This window comes from Gallinula chloropus (genome assembly GCF_964237585.1).
Source record: "Gallinula chloropus genome assembly, chromosome: 1".
NCBI classification, from domain to species: domain Eukaryota; kingdom Metazoa; phylum Chordata; class Aves; order Gruiformes; family Rallidae; genus Gallinula; species Gallinula chloropus.
The window spans coordinates 147,057,076-147,073,310 of NC_140085.1; the positions used below are offsets into that span (position 1 = coordinate 147,057,076).

The 16,235-nt window shown below is 39.5% G+C and overlaps 1 protein-coding gene across 1 annotated transcript in view; it reads left to right on the forward strand.

The window, feature by feature from the left end:
- Window positions 1–16,235, forward strand: part of LOC311202667 (pinopsin-like) — a gene marked incomplete at both ends in the record, with an annotated part of 88,960 nt that overhangs the window by 40,788 nt on the left and 31,937 nt on the right. The window lies entirely within an intron of this gene.

The following is a 16,235-nucleotide window of genomic DNA, read 5'->3' on the forward strand; positions in this document are numbered from 1 at the left end:
TCTCTGGAAAAGTTCACCCAACTAATTCATGTGGATATTGCTTTCTAGTTTCTCTATTGGCATGACTTGCAAGCACTCACTATAAACCTTTAAAGGCCTTACCTGATACTTTTCTCACTCTCGCTTGCTGAGCAGGTTCAGGATATTAGTTCAGTCTAAATGTCAAGTTGAAAGAACTGACTTTCACATCATTTCAACCTGCCCTTTCTGCATCAATCTTTAAAGTCTATATGAAGAAAATTTGTAACTGTGCTTGGCAATCTAACCTTAGCATTTTATTAATTGCACGCTACTCCTGGGACCCTTTTCTTTTTGCATGCTTTCTTTCACTATTCAGTAGCGAAAAAGCTCTTTTGTCCTGCTCATGCTTCTGTGTTCCAGGATGGTCAAGGCTCAGTAGGTGTTTAGTCATGTCAGCCTGGCACATTTTGGATTTTCTCAATATAAAACTAAATGGATTTGCTTTGAGCTCCATTGCTTGCTGAGTAAGTTCAGGATGTTAATTCAGTCTAAATGTCAAGTTAAAAGAAATACGATTCCAGCCTGCTGAATCATCTTGTTAACTCAGTATTCTTTTTACTTTGACCTTTCCTTAGGGGAGGTACAGGTATTGCTCGATTGGTTTTGGTCTTTCCAGAAGAATGGTGGAATTTTATAAGACTACATCATCCTTTCCACTCTGAGGTGATATAAAATTCACACTGGACAGGCTTCATACTGGCTCTGACTACATCCATCCCTACTTACTCATTGCACTCTGTAGGATTCTGCTGTCACAAAACTCAGAAATGAGGGTGTTGCTCAAAATGACCTGAATTTATAATATTAATATTTAGCAAATAGTGGCTTGAGGGGGTTTGTGCTTAGTAGGGGCCTCTGGTGGAGTAGTTTGTACCTTGGTACTAACCTTTCCAGACATGTGTTGGACTCCTTGAAATTGGAATTAGAAAGAAATCTCAAGAGCAAAGTTAGGCTGTAAGAGAATGTTATTTTAGCACCATACTCTTCTGTGGAAGGACATGTTTTGCCATTGGGAGTAGTATTAATTTGCAGATTAAGCGAGTGACCCCTTGGTGCGTGCAGGGATGCAGAAACTCCATGCTCAGTGTGTGACATCTCCAGTAGCTCTGCCACAGCCCTGTTAGCAAACATGACACCAGTTATTATAGCAAATATCCATGGACATCATCAGCTGGGAAATGTGTGCATGTGATTAGGAAAGCAAGGGATGATGGCAACAATGTTTGTCTGAAACAGAAAACCTGGGAACAAGGGGAGAGAGTAGCTTTGTCAGTGGTGTCACAGATCAAGGGTGGAGTGAGCAACACTGGCAGTGGTACTGCTGGAGAACATTTTGAGAGGCCTATGAGGGCAGTAGTTGATAACAGCACCTGAGGTACAGATATTTGTACAAAACACTGTACTGACAAAGTGTTTCTCCGAGTTCCTCCACATTCAAATTAATACATGTTTGACAAAGCACAAGTCTAGCATCCAGAAATGCATCCATCCTTGGTTGAAGGAGATTAAGAAAGTTTCTGATACTGTCCTGAAAAGCCTGTTTTGGTATCACTCCACTTGTTAAAAAGGACAACATTTATTTTGGGTTTTTTTAACTCACTTCAGTTTCATGGCATTGGATACCAAGAACTGAATGAAATCCTTTAGTTGTGGCATTTTCTATGGTCACCTGGAAAATTACAACACTGTTAAGTAACAATGTGATTCCAGATTAAATATAATGGAAAAAGTATTTATTTACTCAACTTACTATTATTATATAATTGGTTCTTTGTGACCAAGTCTATTTAGTAAAATATTTAGGAGAAAAGATTTTTTCTCAAGGTTTTAATGCACTGACCCTTTCATTTCAGCAAAGATAATTCATTCCAAAATGAATTTAAACATTAGGAAAATGGTAGAAATGTGACTTGGCATTTTCTTTTTCTTTAAAGCAAAACCTGTGATTAAGTTTTCAGACTTTTTAAATTAAAAAAAAAATCAAGAAGGATACAGACTCACACTGCTACATTGTTTCTTTTTCTGTATTCCCTTTGTAGAGGAAAAGATAACTGGCATAACTGCTGCTGAGCAGCTGATCCCTGAGCTGGCCAGTCCTTTAATCACTGAGAATAAGTAATTAGGACTGAGAAGAAATATTTTGGGGAGAAAAGAAGCCTAGGAAGAGACACTCACCTTTTCCAAGCTGGAATCCCAGACTCCAAGATTATTATATGGTCCAAGCTGGAAAGCAGCATGGTCCATACACAGTCCCACTGAATTCCCTGCCTCAGCTCTCAATTTCCACGAATACATCCATAAGCGAGCAAGGGGTGACTGTCACACCAAGCCCTTCCTTCCCCTTGCCCTTCCCTTTTCCTTTTCCTTTCCCTTTAGTATCACTCATCAGAAAAATTGCTAATAACAATTGTTTTCTTCTAAATTAATGCAGATGTTAAGGAATAGCTATGCTGTCACGTTTGCTGACTGAATAATTCCAGTGGCACTATATCTTTAACCCCTATATTATGTTACTCGTAGATTGCTCCTGAGCAAAATGTGCAGCTGTGCAAACTGATACCTTCTTAGATGTAGCCAATGGTCTAACTGGCAGAAAACCAGTTTGTTATCAGCAAAGCTGCTGCTTTGCTCTCACATGATTTAAACCACTGCATAGAAATGTTACAATATGCTAAAGAACAGCCATCATCTAGTTTTAATTCATCAAAGTCTGTTCCCTCAGAGCACGTGAGAACACATGGCAAATAGCTCAAAGGAACCATTACAGCATGGTAGCACTTTTTCTGCTAGGGTACAAGATTTGGAATCTCTATTGATTGTTTTCAGTTGCCATCAGTAGTGTTACTCTTCTCGTTGCGCTGTAACCCACAAATCTCTGCTACCTGCAGAAACCATTGATAAAAATGCTACCTTTTGTACAGAGAAACAACAATATATTGATGCATCTGCTCTACTCCTCCCCCTCCGCAAACTAAAAACAAATTTGAGGAAAAAACCTGCTATTATTTAGAACTAAAGTTCCAATAGCAGCTATCTTATGTCTCAGTCATCTTCTAAGAGGTTACTTTAGTCTTTTTCTTACTGAAATTGTTTCTTTGCCAGAATAATGCTTACTTAGAAGCTCCAAGCACTTGGAGCTGTCAGGTCTCAAAAGAATGAGTGGTATCAAAGCTAATATAACATGATGGGTTATTGGTGTTTTTCACTCTTTTCTTCTAAAGTGAGTAAGCCTATCAGAAACCAGTCATCTCCTGCATTTTACTTTACATATGATTACAGTTCACAGATGAGACCGAAATGGAGTTTGCCAACTAACAAATTTTTGCAAAGTTGCACATTTTACTTTAACATGTACTATATTTCTCTTCCCTGTCAAGATCGTAATTCAGCTTCAGTGTACTTTACAATTGTGCTTCAGTGCTATCTGTACTGTGCTCTTCCTGCAGAGGAATGGCAGGGATTTATCTAAATGTAGTGAAGTTAACACAGCTCATCACTTTTACAAATGCTTGGCTCTCTCCTAGAAATGCCAGTAGGTCTCTAGCTGGGCTATTAGTACTATAAAACTGCCACTTCTTCCCTAAGTGATGCTGCTGTCTCTAGAGAAATCACTGACCTGCCTTAAAGCAAGCTTGGTGAACTTTGTTTCAGTGAAGGCCAGTGCTGGCCTGTTGTAAAGTCAGCTGCAAATATTCTCTAGGTTCTCAATTCTTGTATGAACGCTCTGTGCTATGGGAAATTTTAACAATTGCCTGGCATTCACAGTCTTAGTAGCTGCCTAACCTCATGTTCAAGGTAGTTACACAATAATACCTTTGAGAGGAAAAAATAATCTTTCAGTAATCATGTTTTGTCTGTCCTCTTCATTATCTGTGTACAGGATGGAATTATTGTGCCATAAGAGGAGGATTAAATTATTTCCTTGATACCATTCTAGGGAAAAGTAAGTATATATAGATGGTGAAATAAAATCTGAAGTGAGGAGTGTCTCTTCAGCATAAAGTGACATGCATAACATCTGGAATGTAAGTGGATCATGGAAGGGGCTTCATCTTAAAGATGAGGGAGAAACTTAGACACAGATAACTGAATTGTTAGCTTAACTATTTCATGCAGATATAGTAAGGCAAACACTGCAACAAGACCATTGTTCTCTCTGCTAAATTCTGTATGCAGTTTCCATGAGTGTCCACCTGGAATAAAGGGGAACCTTGGTCATCATATGGTCCCACCAATTTGCTACCCTCTTTCAAGTTTTTCTTCATATTCAAAAAACTTCCTAGTGCTTTCGCTGTTGACATCATTGGAGAACGATGAGAGCTGGAGAATGATATCAAATCATTTCATGTCAGTTACAGAAAACAAGGGTATATCAGAGAAGACAGTCTTCGCTATCCAGCAGTTTATGTACTGCAGAAGTGTCAATCAAAAAGTTTTATTTCACAAAGATTCACTATCTGGACATTTTCAACTACCTTCTTTCTATAAATACCCCATTAAATTATGGTTAGTCCACGGACTTTGTTAAATACTTTTTTTTTTTCTATTTTAACTTTGGTCTTGCTCTCACTACTCTAAAAAAAAGCTTCAGTCACTTTACAGTTGAATGTTCTGTGTCAGAACTGCCAACATGAGTTGGTCAAAAGTTGGACCAAATGAACTCTACTCATTTTCATTTTGACAGGTAACCTGATTTAGTGGATAAAAGGAAAACTGTAGTTGTGTTATCGGTCAAGTTCTCGATAACACAACTACATATATCATATATAAGCATATATGATATGCTTATAGCAACTGGGAAAATACTGTCTTAAAAGAGTCTCCATAGGATGCCAATTTCATGAAGATCTGCCAGGTGCTTTGAGCATTTTCATCACCAGTTTGGATGATGGAGTGCATACCTGTGTCTAAAACAGTCTGGATTTGTCAAGTGCAGTTTTTTTGCTTAGATGGGAGAAATCATACAGGATGGATAAACACAGGAGACTAAAGGATCTAATTTGAAGAGTGAGTCACAAATAATGTGAGGGTTTGGGAGCAAAATACCTTCTTAAACAGAGTAGATCTTACCATGGGACAGGTGAGCAGAGCTGTGGAACACCTGACCTTGGGTGTGCACTGTTCTGTCTGCTGCCTTTCTTAAACTATGAGGGGTAAATATTGAGAACAAGCATGTGAACAGTTTTCCAATGTAAAAGCACAGTCACACACACAATTGTGACTAGTTGGGCTTACATACCTTACACAAATGAAGAGACAAAAGGAAACAATTTCTAGAAATAAAGGTTTAGACCAGATGCTACTGAAAGGTTTGTAAGGATAGAAGTATTGAAATGATGGAGCGTGGTGTCCATGGATCTGAAATGTTTTTCTATTAGACAGTAACTCTCAGGCTGGTTGAGGAATACTTGCCCTGCATTAAGAATGCATACTGGGGAGGGAGGGGATGATGGAGACCACTGGATCTCCTAAGAATTCTTCCAGCCCTCTGTCTGTATGATTTTAAATGCAGTAAAATTAATGACATTCTCAACATTTCTTTTCAAAGGTTGTAAAATAAATTCATCAAGGTAACAGGAAATTTCCAGTACTAGAGGAGTTTATGGCAATATGAAAATGAAATGGTAGAAAAGCAGATAAATTCAGCAGTGTATCTCCACCAGCTGTGATTTATTTTAATGTGCATCTGACAAAATAAAATAAACTTTCATAAAACCAGATTTTTGAATATGTAACAACAGCTATAATCCAAAATTTTTGCAGAAAGAACTGACCCTTTCATATTTGGTATTTGTTTTCAGTTAGAGAATACTTTATGGTATGTTTATTGTACTTGGTGATGCATATTTCAGTGTTCCATCAGAAAACATGTAATTTCTTTTATTTCAAGTATTATATCCAACTTTAGAAGAGAAAGGACAAAATTTTCCCTAATCTGGAGTTGCTAAATCATGCCAGCTGGTAAAAATATAATTCAGAGACATTTTACTTAAAAAAACCTTACAAACATGTTTTGTCATAGTCCTTTGCTCTATTTTGTAATGTTGTTTCTGACTACACGGAAAATGTCTAGATGGCTTCTCTTTAAGTCACTATTTTGTGTAAAACTGAAACAAAGCAAAAAAGGCAGTGTATCTCCACCACACCCGTACTATCAGTAACTTTTAAGTCTGCATACATCACTGCTTCCACAGACTCCAACAGAGAGGAAACATAGGGTAGAAATTGAATATTGGTCAGTGAGCCTACCCTTTTAAGTTGCAAGCATTTGGAAAGTTAAAAAGCATCTTATTTTTGTTGGTCTTGTTCATAATTTTAACAGGGAATAGTATTTGACATCCAACTTTCCATCTTTTCTGTATTTTGTAGGAACTGTAGCTGTTCTTAACCACAGTTATCATGTATCACAAACCAATGGTTAAGAACATATAAATGCTGGATCTCACATAACTCCAAGTCAACTGGATGTGGGCAGAGTGTCATCACTGCTTTTAGATTTGGACTTTTTTTTCGGATCCCTATCTTCCCATGTTATATTGCTGCCCTCCAGATACTTTATGCTATATTTGACAAATTAAAAATATTTCCCATAATTTACACCTCTTTTTCTCGTGGCTTCTTGTCCCTTTTGGGGATAACATGTCTAAATCCTGTTAAACCTGTTGAAATTTACGCATCTCTGCAAATAATGAAGCTTGCCTTTCTGAAGGAATGAAGATCATGACTGTTTCAGGCTTAGAAAAGTCATTCCCACCTACCATCTCCTACATCTTGTTTTTACGTGGAGTGATGGCTGGTTGCCCACAGTGAAAAGGTTTCTCCACACTTAGAGAAGGCTTCTGGTAGTGGATGCTTATTCACTACTTTCTCTTTTTAGGGGGTGCTAATGTGAAGAAGAACACTACTTCATGAAGGTGATCCTCAATGTAATGTTAAAAATGTAGTCAGAGGTGGTGTTCCCAAACTGAAGCCATCATGATTCTCCCACAAGGATACAAATGCCATTATGAAAGGCAAGATTACAAAGGCAGCATCTGCAAACCGGAGTAGGAAAATTAATTTTTTATGTTCTAGAGAGTGGATGTTACTTCCTCCACATCTAACCATATATTTGTTTATGTAATCCCTGACCTGTTCCTCACAGTTTTCTATACAATCTACCCTTTTTAGGATTAAATCTTTAGTTTAATATTATGAATATCTCAGTTCCAGTATAAGATTTTTATTTTGTGGGGACAGAAATAAAACTTTTAAATAGAAAAAGGATTTTAATTTTTTTTTTAATAACTAAGTTATTCTAGGTAGATCTGAAAATCACACAACATGCCCCATACTTTTTTGCTGTTTAGAATTGCCACTGAAGATACAGCTTCTGAACTAGCAAGGCAGGAACGATTAGTAGTTTATTGTTCATTAAGCAGATTTTTTTCGATAGTATAGTAACCTTTTCATGAATAATAAACCTATTCCATGTTTGTTATAGCTATACCATCCTTATTAATAATAAATAGGTTTGGGGCCATCTCTATGCATGCAATTCTGCCATAGATACATGTATACATATACAGGTACCAAATACAGCATCAGCTTGTGGAAACCGACCAGATCCATAGTAATATTTGTAATGTACTGCATGGCCCTGACTCTCTTAAAACCCAAGTGACTCCTCACTCTGGTGTCCATGTGCTGGCAGCTTAGGTGTGCCGCAGGCAGTAGGACCATTTCATATGCACATGCACATCAAATTCTGGAGACAACTTTACCCTCCTCACCCATCTAATGGGTAGGGGTCAAGGGCAAGTTTACGTAATATTTACTGAGGGCTTCAGCCTTGTTTGTTCCTGTGTTATTTTGTGCTTAATAACAAGCACAAATTGCTGCTCAGCCAAAGACTGCCTTAAGGGGTAATGTATCGAGCTCATAAAATTGTAACAGTTTCATTCTGCTTATCTTGCCTTTTTAGTAATCTAAAACAAATATGAAACTTTACCACAGTTTAAGTGCAAGTTTCCTAACTGGAAGTCTTAAAATGATACATAATTTATAGAGGACTGTCTGTAATACACAAACTACAGAAGGGGAATTTATCTTTATTTTCTGTGAGCCAAGATAAATGTTTATGAATACCCAGGCTGTGTACAACCCACCATACCAATTTCCCCTTGCTGACCCTCCCTGGCATATCAGAACAGAAGCTGGAAAGACCAGACTGTTTCAGGTGCAACACAATCCTGGGTACGCAGCCTCCCAAGGAAAAAATGATGTGTACATCCGAGTTTCAGTCTTACTGCTTAAATGTAATTCATCTAACTTAGCAGTTTACATGGATTTCTCCCTCCTACTTGTCATTCTGTGCCAAAAAAAGGATGATGTGCTGTAGAGTGAGATTAAAATTCAAGGGGGTTACAAGGCTCCCGCTGAGAGGAGAGGGATTGAAGACTTCCAGACTTTGTAGGGTTGGGCTTGTTTTGGTTTGGGTTTTTTTTTTTTACTGAATACATCTGTGCCATGATAAGTGTATAATAATTTGAGGGAAAGGGTCTGCCAGTTTTAGCATAATTGCTGTATTTTGAAGATGCCACTGAAGGCTTTGAACCCCTTTTGGATTTATGTTCTGTGTAGAGTCTACAGAATTTGACAGGCAGATAGGAGCTCATATATTAGGCTTATTTAAATATAAATAGCTATCTGTCAAAGGTATACCCACATGCCCTGAATGATACCATGCTTTATCTTATATGTCAGAGGGTGGGAGGAGATCCCTCAGTAAAATATGGGAAAACTTGACCTCTTCCCAGGAAGAGGGATAATTGTGGTTAAATGATGAAAGACTGATGGTGCCTGAGACATTTTAGCATCTAATTTCAATGCAAGGAGACCAGTTACCAATCCAAAGGAAAGTGGAGCTCAAGTTCTCACCCATGTGTGCTAGCCTGGTATAAATTACAATTCAGTGCAAGCGAGAGCTTTATACAGGCATACAAAAATGGATCTGGGGTATACCCAAGCTCCATTTTTGAGGAAAAACATTGTCCTGACTTGTTTTGGGGGTTGTTTTTTCTAAAATCCACCCCCAAATTCAGAGGAAATATTGGTATTTGGTGTAGAAAAGGTGGCTGTTAATGTAATTCAAGAGATGAAGAGGGCAGTGAGTCACACTTTCATTATAGCTTCCTTCTCCAACCTTGGATGACTCCTACGTTAGACTTTTCACACAATTATGGACATATGTGTGTGTGTGTATGTATCATATAAGGTATAGTGTATGCATATACACCATGTATAGTGTATATAGACATATGTATAGCATCTACAGTGTGTGGTGGTTATACATTTTTAACATACATACAAATGCATACATACCTTCATTCACAAACAGCCTTTTTCAGTGACAAGGGAGAGGTCTCAACCCAAACCGCAAACACGTCTGAAGGGCGGGGAGAAGGTTTGTTGTGTGTTTTGATTCCAGCTGAATGAGTTTGCCGATCTCAGCTGACATTTACTCTGACTCTAATATTTATTGTCCTTGCCAATTACAACACCCAGGCTGTTATTTCCTGCTTTAGCTGTATCAGTGTTCCAGTCTTTTGAAGCATTATTTTTTGTCACCTATGATTGAAAACACTTTCCCTTTAGATGCGGGCCAATGTGCATTCCATTTCCTATGTAGATGGTAGAGTTTTATTGCTTAGCATCAAGCAGTGACTTTCAAACCTGGGAAGAAATATTATACCTGTCAGTTCATCTCTTTCTGAAGAGTTCAACCATACTAGTGATTTTTGCAGATAAACATTCTGTGTGGTGCTATCTCTGGAAGTAGGCACGTGGAAACCAAGGAAATAATGTCTGCTATTTTCCCCTTCTGCTCTAGAAATTCGTCAATGCAAAACACACTGAAATCAGCTTTAAAAAGCAGAAGTATGTTTTGTTTTCCCTTTCCTTTAACTTCAGCTGGGCTGTTAGGTTGGTCAAAGCAATTGTAAAAGTTATTAAAAAAAACAAACCCCAAAACAACCCGCACAGAACTACAAATTGGTTATTGGAAAAGTAAATCTGTTAGAGGTATAGTTTGTTGGCAAGCTTTTCAAAAAGAAGAGTCTGAAACTAAATTACTGGCTTGATTTTCTGAAAGAGATCTCAGCACCTTCCACCTTTATAAAAGCAAGTCGTGTTGCTAAGCAGCAACACATGTAGTAATATTCTTACGTGCTCTCTTTACAAAACTAGCTGCATTTCTACTCTGTTATTGCAGAGTATCCTTCATACCTTTGGTTTTTCCTCCCAAAGGTGGAATTCCTCAGTTTTGCCCTCACAGATGAACCCTGTATATTATGCACCATGTGTATAAAGTCATTCTCAGTCCTGGCTTGGTTCAGCAGTTACTGAATCTCATTCAGGAGTTTGTGTTGTATTTGCTGACAAACATCCCTTTTATTACCTAACCTTTGTTTAATTCAACTATGCAACAAAACCTAATGTTTTTTTTTAAATATGTACTCCATGCAGTTACAGCAAGAGCCACCTATACTATTGTTGATAGACCTTACCATTAAAGTCCTCTAACCATGGGATAGTTAAATCTGGACACCAACAGTCTTAGTTCCCCAGAGCCTGTCCAGTGTCACTCTTGCCAAGTCTCTAATTTTCTTCCTGTCCCCCTGAAAAAAAACCCAAATAATTTTCTTTTTTTGAATACTTGTTTTGGTAATGTTATCACTTTCTAGACATACACTAGTCTAAGATCTCAGATTTACTGGGTATCATGCAATGGGAATAGAAGTAGCTGTCTTTCTATCCCATTCCTGCTCTTTTCTGAGTGAGGTTCAGTTTACATAACCTTACCCACCAAAAGATTAGGACAAATTAATCTTCTAGGCTTCTTCTACAGTCAAAAGCAGGAGAGTGAATCTGCTCAAGCCTTGCAGTTCTTGCTGCCAGGTGCCTGGCAGTGGCAGTCTGGATGCTCCACACCACGTCAGGAAAGATTCTGGCTTTTGGCCATCAGAAAATGTACCAAAAGTTCCTTCTTTCCTGAAATAGGTGCTGATGGACCTACATCCAGGTAACTGTGACACTATCTACAGCCTGGGACTGATATTCAGCTAGTTTGAATTAGATGACCAGAAAAAAACAGCTGATATTTGCTTGGCAGCATTCAGTTCTTCCAGGGCTCTAAACTTTTAGTGCTAACCCCTACATTGGGACCATCGCATCTTTCACAACCCCCAGAACCAAAGCCAGCTTTGTCTTGATGTGTTTTCAAGCCAAAACATATATCTTTGATCAAGGAACACTCGTCCTCTGCTGGAAGCAGAGTAGTGAACCCTGCCTTTAAAGTTTTGTAGTTTCTTTATCATCCATAGGATATAACCTGGTTTTAGGGTAATTCAGGCCAACATGTTCTTGCTGAGCCTGTTGATAAGGGGGGCAGTTGGTGTGAGTCAAGGCCAGTTATAACATGCTCACTAGACCTGGACTTAGACAAGCAATCAAATGCAAGCAAGTAATATAGTCTGTGATTGCTATCAGTTTGGGAAAATTAGACCTGATGGCTTCAAGAAAATGGTTTCCTATCTATTACAGTCTCTCAAACTATCTAGGGAATTCACAGAAATATGGTAAGTCATGTTAGACACACAAAACTTCAATAGCCTTAATATTGTAGATCAGTTTCTTTTTGATCACCTTTCAGATAGAAAATTAATTCAAGTTTAAATAACTTTGGACATAATGTTTGATGCTTCTTTCATCCACAGGTTTTTTTCAACTAACTATATCTTCCAGATAGCAAACACACTTCACTGCCCTTTCAGTTTCCATTTTCCACATTTCTTATTTTCCACACATCTTTGATTTGTTTCAGGCAGGTAAGTGCCATAGGAGTGTCGGTGCCAATATCAGGGATAGCAGCTCTGTGCAGTCCCACAATTACTGAGGGACGTATATACAAATAGCATTTTTGAGAAGTGCATATCATCGTATACAATATATCTGTGTAAATGAGCTGCCAGGGCTGGAGGCTCTTCAGCATTAGAGTGATTGTATTTTACCTCAGAAGGAGTATTTTTTCTTTATTTGGCACAGGTTTTAACATTTCCAAATTGCTTTACTTGTTGCTGTCAGACCTTTTGACCAGTCTGTAGGCAGGTTTTTTGGGGTGGGTTCCTTATGGCATGCCAGAGGCTGTCCACTTCTACTGGTCCTGTACTTTCCATGCAAGAGACTCTGGCCCTAGCTGCTGGGGACAGCTGCTTGGGTCCGTCTGTCCTGGCTGCTGCATGGTTAGGTACACTTGGCTTGTATTTCAGGCTGGTGGGATGTGAGGCAGCTGTGGATCTCCCATGTCTGTGCTAGCCCAGGGCTGAGCCTAGGGCACAGGCTCAGTGCTGGGCAGGTGGAACTTGTTTCTCACGACTGTGTGCTTAGCTCTTGCACTGGAATTAGCTTGAGTCCTGCCAACTCAGTGCCTGGGACAGCCAAGTGCATGTTTTTGTAGCCATTGTCCTTTCTGTCTGTAGCTATAGACACAAGAGAGAGCGCCTGGGTTAGGGCATATCACAGAATCACAGAATCACTAGGTTGAAAAAACCGAAGATCATCAAGTCCAACCACACACGTCCTCCACTAAAACTTATCCCTGAGCACCTCATCTACCCATCTTTTAAATAGGTCCAGGCTCGGTGACTCAACCACCTCCTTAGGCAGCCTGTTCCAATTCCCGATAACCTTTTGGTGAAGATTTTTTTCCTAACATCTAATCTGAACCTGTTGAACAAGCCCAACTCTCTCAGCCTGTCTTCGTAGGAGAGGTACTCCAGCCCTTTGATCATTTTGGTGGCCTCCTCTGGACACGCTCCAACAGGTCCACGTCCTTCTATTGAGGGCTCCAAAGCTGGACACAGCACTCCAGGTGAGGACTCACCAGAGCAGAGTAGAGGGGCACAATCCCCTCTCTTGATCTGCTGGCCACACTTCTTTTGATGCATCCCAGGATGCAGTTGGCTTTCTGGGCTGCAGATGCACATTGGTGGCTCCTGTCCAGCTTCTCATCTACGAGTACTCCTAAGTCCTTTTCCTCAGGACTGCTTTAAAGCACATCGTCTCCTAACCTGCATGGATAATGGGGGTTGTCCTGACCCAAGTACATTTACAACATGAGTTGTAAATGATGGAAGTGACAGCATGAGCTGCTGCCTTAGTGCACGGGTGTGCCCAGGTGGCCAAGAAGGCCAATGGCATCCTGGCTTGTATCAAAAACAGTGTGGACAGTAGGTCTAGGGAAGTAATTGTGCCCCTGTACTCAGCAATGGTGAGGCCACACCTCGAGTGCTGTGTGCAGTTCTGGGCTCCTCACCATGAGAAGGACATTGAGGTCCTCGAGTAAAAGCAGAGAAGGGCAACCAGGCTGGGGAAGGGGCTGGAGGGCAAATCCTGTGAGGAGCAGCTGAGGGAGCTGGGGATGTTTAGCCTGGAGAAGAGGAGGCTGAGGGGAGAGACCTTATCATCACCTACAACTACCTGAAGGGAGGTTGTAGAGAGGTGGGCGATGGTCTCTTCACCTGAATAACAGGTGATAGAACAAAGGGAAATGGCATGAAGCTGTGCCAGGGCAGGTTTAGATTGGACGTTAGAAAAAACGTTTTCACTGAAAGAGTTGTTAGGGCCTGGAACAGGCTGCCCAGGGATGTGGTTGGGTCACCTTCCCTGGATGTGTCCAAAAAGAAGGTAGATGAAGTACTTAGGGATATGGTTTAGCTTAGGATGAAAATGGTTGGACTTGATGATCTTCAAAGGTCTTTTCCAACCTTGTGATTCTGTGATTCTGTAAATGTGTTCACCCTCTAAGTTAAAACACTGCTAGAAGCCCTTTAGCTAAAACAGTGAAAGAATTCCTGCAACTAAGAGGATTATAGCGTTCTTTAAGTCCATAGCAGAACTTCTCTGGTATTAGCAGCAGTAACAGTTATGCTTTAACTGCAGTGTACAAAGCCATAGCTTTCGTATTTAAAGCATAGCTTCCCTTCACTTTGAGGCATTAAGATGACTATTGCTGTTTCAATAACAAAAATTCCTAATAAAGCCAGACTTCAGCAGATAAAATACCCTTCCTACGTACGTCAATTCCTAAACTTAATTGTGACATTAAAATAATTAACTATAAAGCCCCTTGTGTGATTTTATGTCTTTCCTCTTCTCTACTTGTTGCTATTAACTCATTATGTGGCCCCAGGTGAGCGAAGTGCTCATGTGCATGTTTAAACCTCAGGACAGACAGTGAACAGGTGAGTATGAATGCTTTGCAGAGTCAGGGCCCATTGGATTCTAAGATGACTCAAAGCAGATGTTGTTGTTTGGTCCCTATTTCTACAGAGACTATCCATCTCTTCAGTATTCACTCTTGTTTTGAATTTAGCCTCCTAAATGCTGATAAAGAAGGCAAGTATTTTTAAGCCAGTGAGCTGTCTTTTCCCATGAATGCCTTTCTTAAACAACAAACAAAATATTTCAGCAAACAAAATATTTTATCTATCTTAGTATTAATCCATAAAGTATCAGTTTTGGGGTAGCCCACAGTGAAAAAATAGATTACTTGGAACTTTTGTTTCTTACAGCTTTTTAGAGTTTTTCATGCTTTGGAGTGTGGTTAATTGGGTTGTTTGAGGGTTTTTTGGCTTCTTTTTGCTTGAGGACAGATGCCATAGAGATGGCAGAGGAGAAAGTTTGTTGTCACTGACCTTTGAGTCACTGCTTAGTTTGAGGCACTCCTAGATTTGATAGATGGTTATTCATACCAATAAATGGAGAGAATTTCTAATTTTCTTTTGTTAGAAACAAAACAGACTGTCTTACTTGACTTGTTCACAAAGGAAGAGGAATGACCTTTTTCCAGCTTTTTCCCTTTACTGCAGCTTTTGCATTAAAAGTCTAGCTCCCCTCTGTTCACTTCAAGGCGCTGTAGTAGACGAAGTGTTCAAAGATTGGCAAACTTCCCTCAGTTGATTATGAATATTTCATTTGTCTCTGGTTTTGGTAGTACTGTTCAATATTTGATCATGTCAAAACAAGCACTTAGAACTGACACTTAAAGAGGTTGGCAACAAACACTGCTGCTCATAAATAACCTTCTTCTCACTGTGCAGTTCTGAAGTAGTGAAGAAAACATAGTTATTTGAGTGTAAAATGTACAAAGACAGATCCAGGAAAAATGCATCAGCCATAAGAAAGCAAGCACTTTGCACCATGTTTCCCTGTTTCTTGTTTAGAGTGTGCTAGGTAAAGGACAGTTATGGCATCCACTCTTCAGATACAGAGGGTACAATAAATGCTATTATTTTCCATCTTAATAATTATTCAGAGAAAAAGAAACTGACTTGAAGGACCAAATACATAAACAGATCCCCTGCTTTTTAAGATGCTATGATGTGCTTCCCCCCTACTTGAAGTGGTTTTGGATGCTGGATTCTCACTGTATAGTCTTTCCATGTAGTGGTTAGATGGATGGGATGCTGTATATTCTTAACCTTTCAAGATGTTCACAACTGAAGGTGACTGGGAGCTGTTAAAATATGAAGGAAATGCTTTATGAGAGGAAGCACATAGCTACATTAAGTAGCTATGTATAGCAAAAGCTATTTGGGATGTAGTGCAAAAAAGAAAACACAGGGGAATTTGAGAAAAAACAGGTCAGATCATCACAGATTTCCCATCTTAACAGCTAACTTTAGCCCAACTTCCTTGTCTTATAGAGATAGATAGATAGATAGATAGATAGATAGATAGATAGATAGATAGATAGATAAAAACCCACAACACAGCTTGCCTGTGGATGATGGGATTATGCACCATTGTACATGTTGCCTCACAGAGGTGACCTGGATATATGCACTGTGGGTTTCTCAGTTACCTGAAGGATACAACAACACTGCTTCTGTGTATACTCATCCCTCAGGTCTTTCCCAGCACCTGTGCTTTCTGAGCAGGTGAAGTGCCACCAGTACTCCCTCATGACTAGCTAAATGCCCAGCTAAATCTACAGGGAGCTGAGCAGGAGCTGCAGTATGTCAAACTTGAAGCACAGAAGGGGGCAATGCTGTCCTCTTGGGCAGGGTACTGCCCTGTATTCTTCTCCCATGTGGACTCACCTGGTGGCTAAGAGAAATATATAAAACCAGTAAATCCCTTACTGGAGTCAAGGAGCTGCTGTCCTGTTAGGT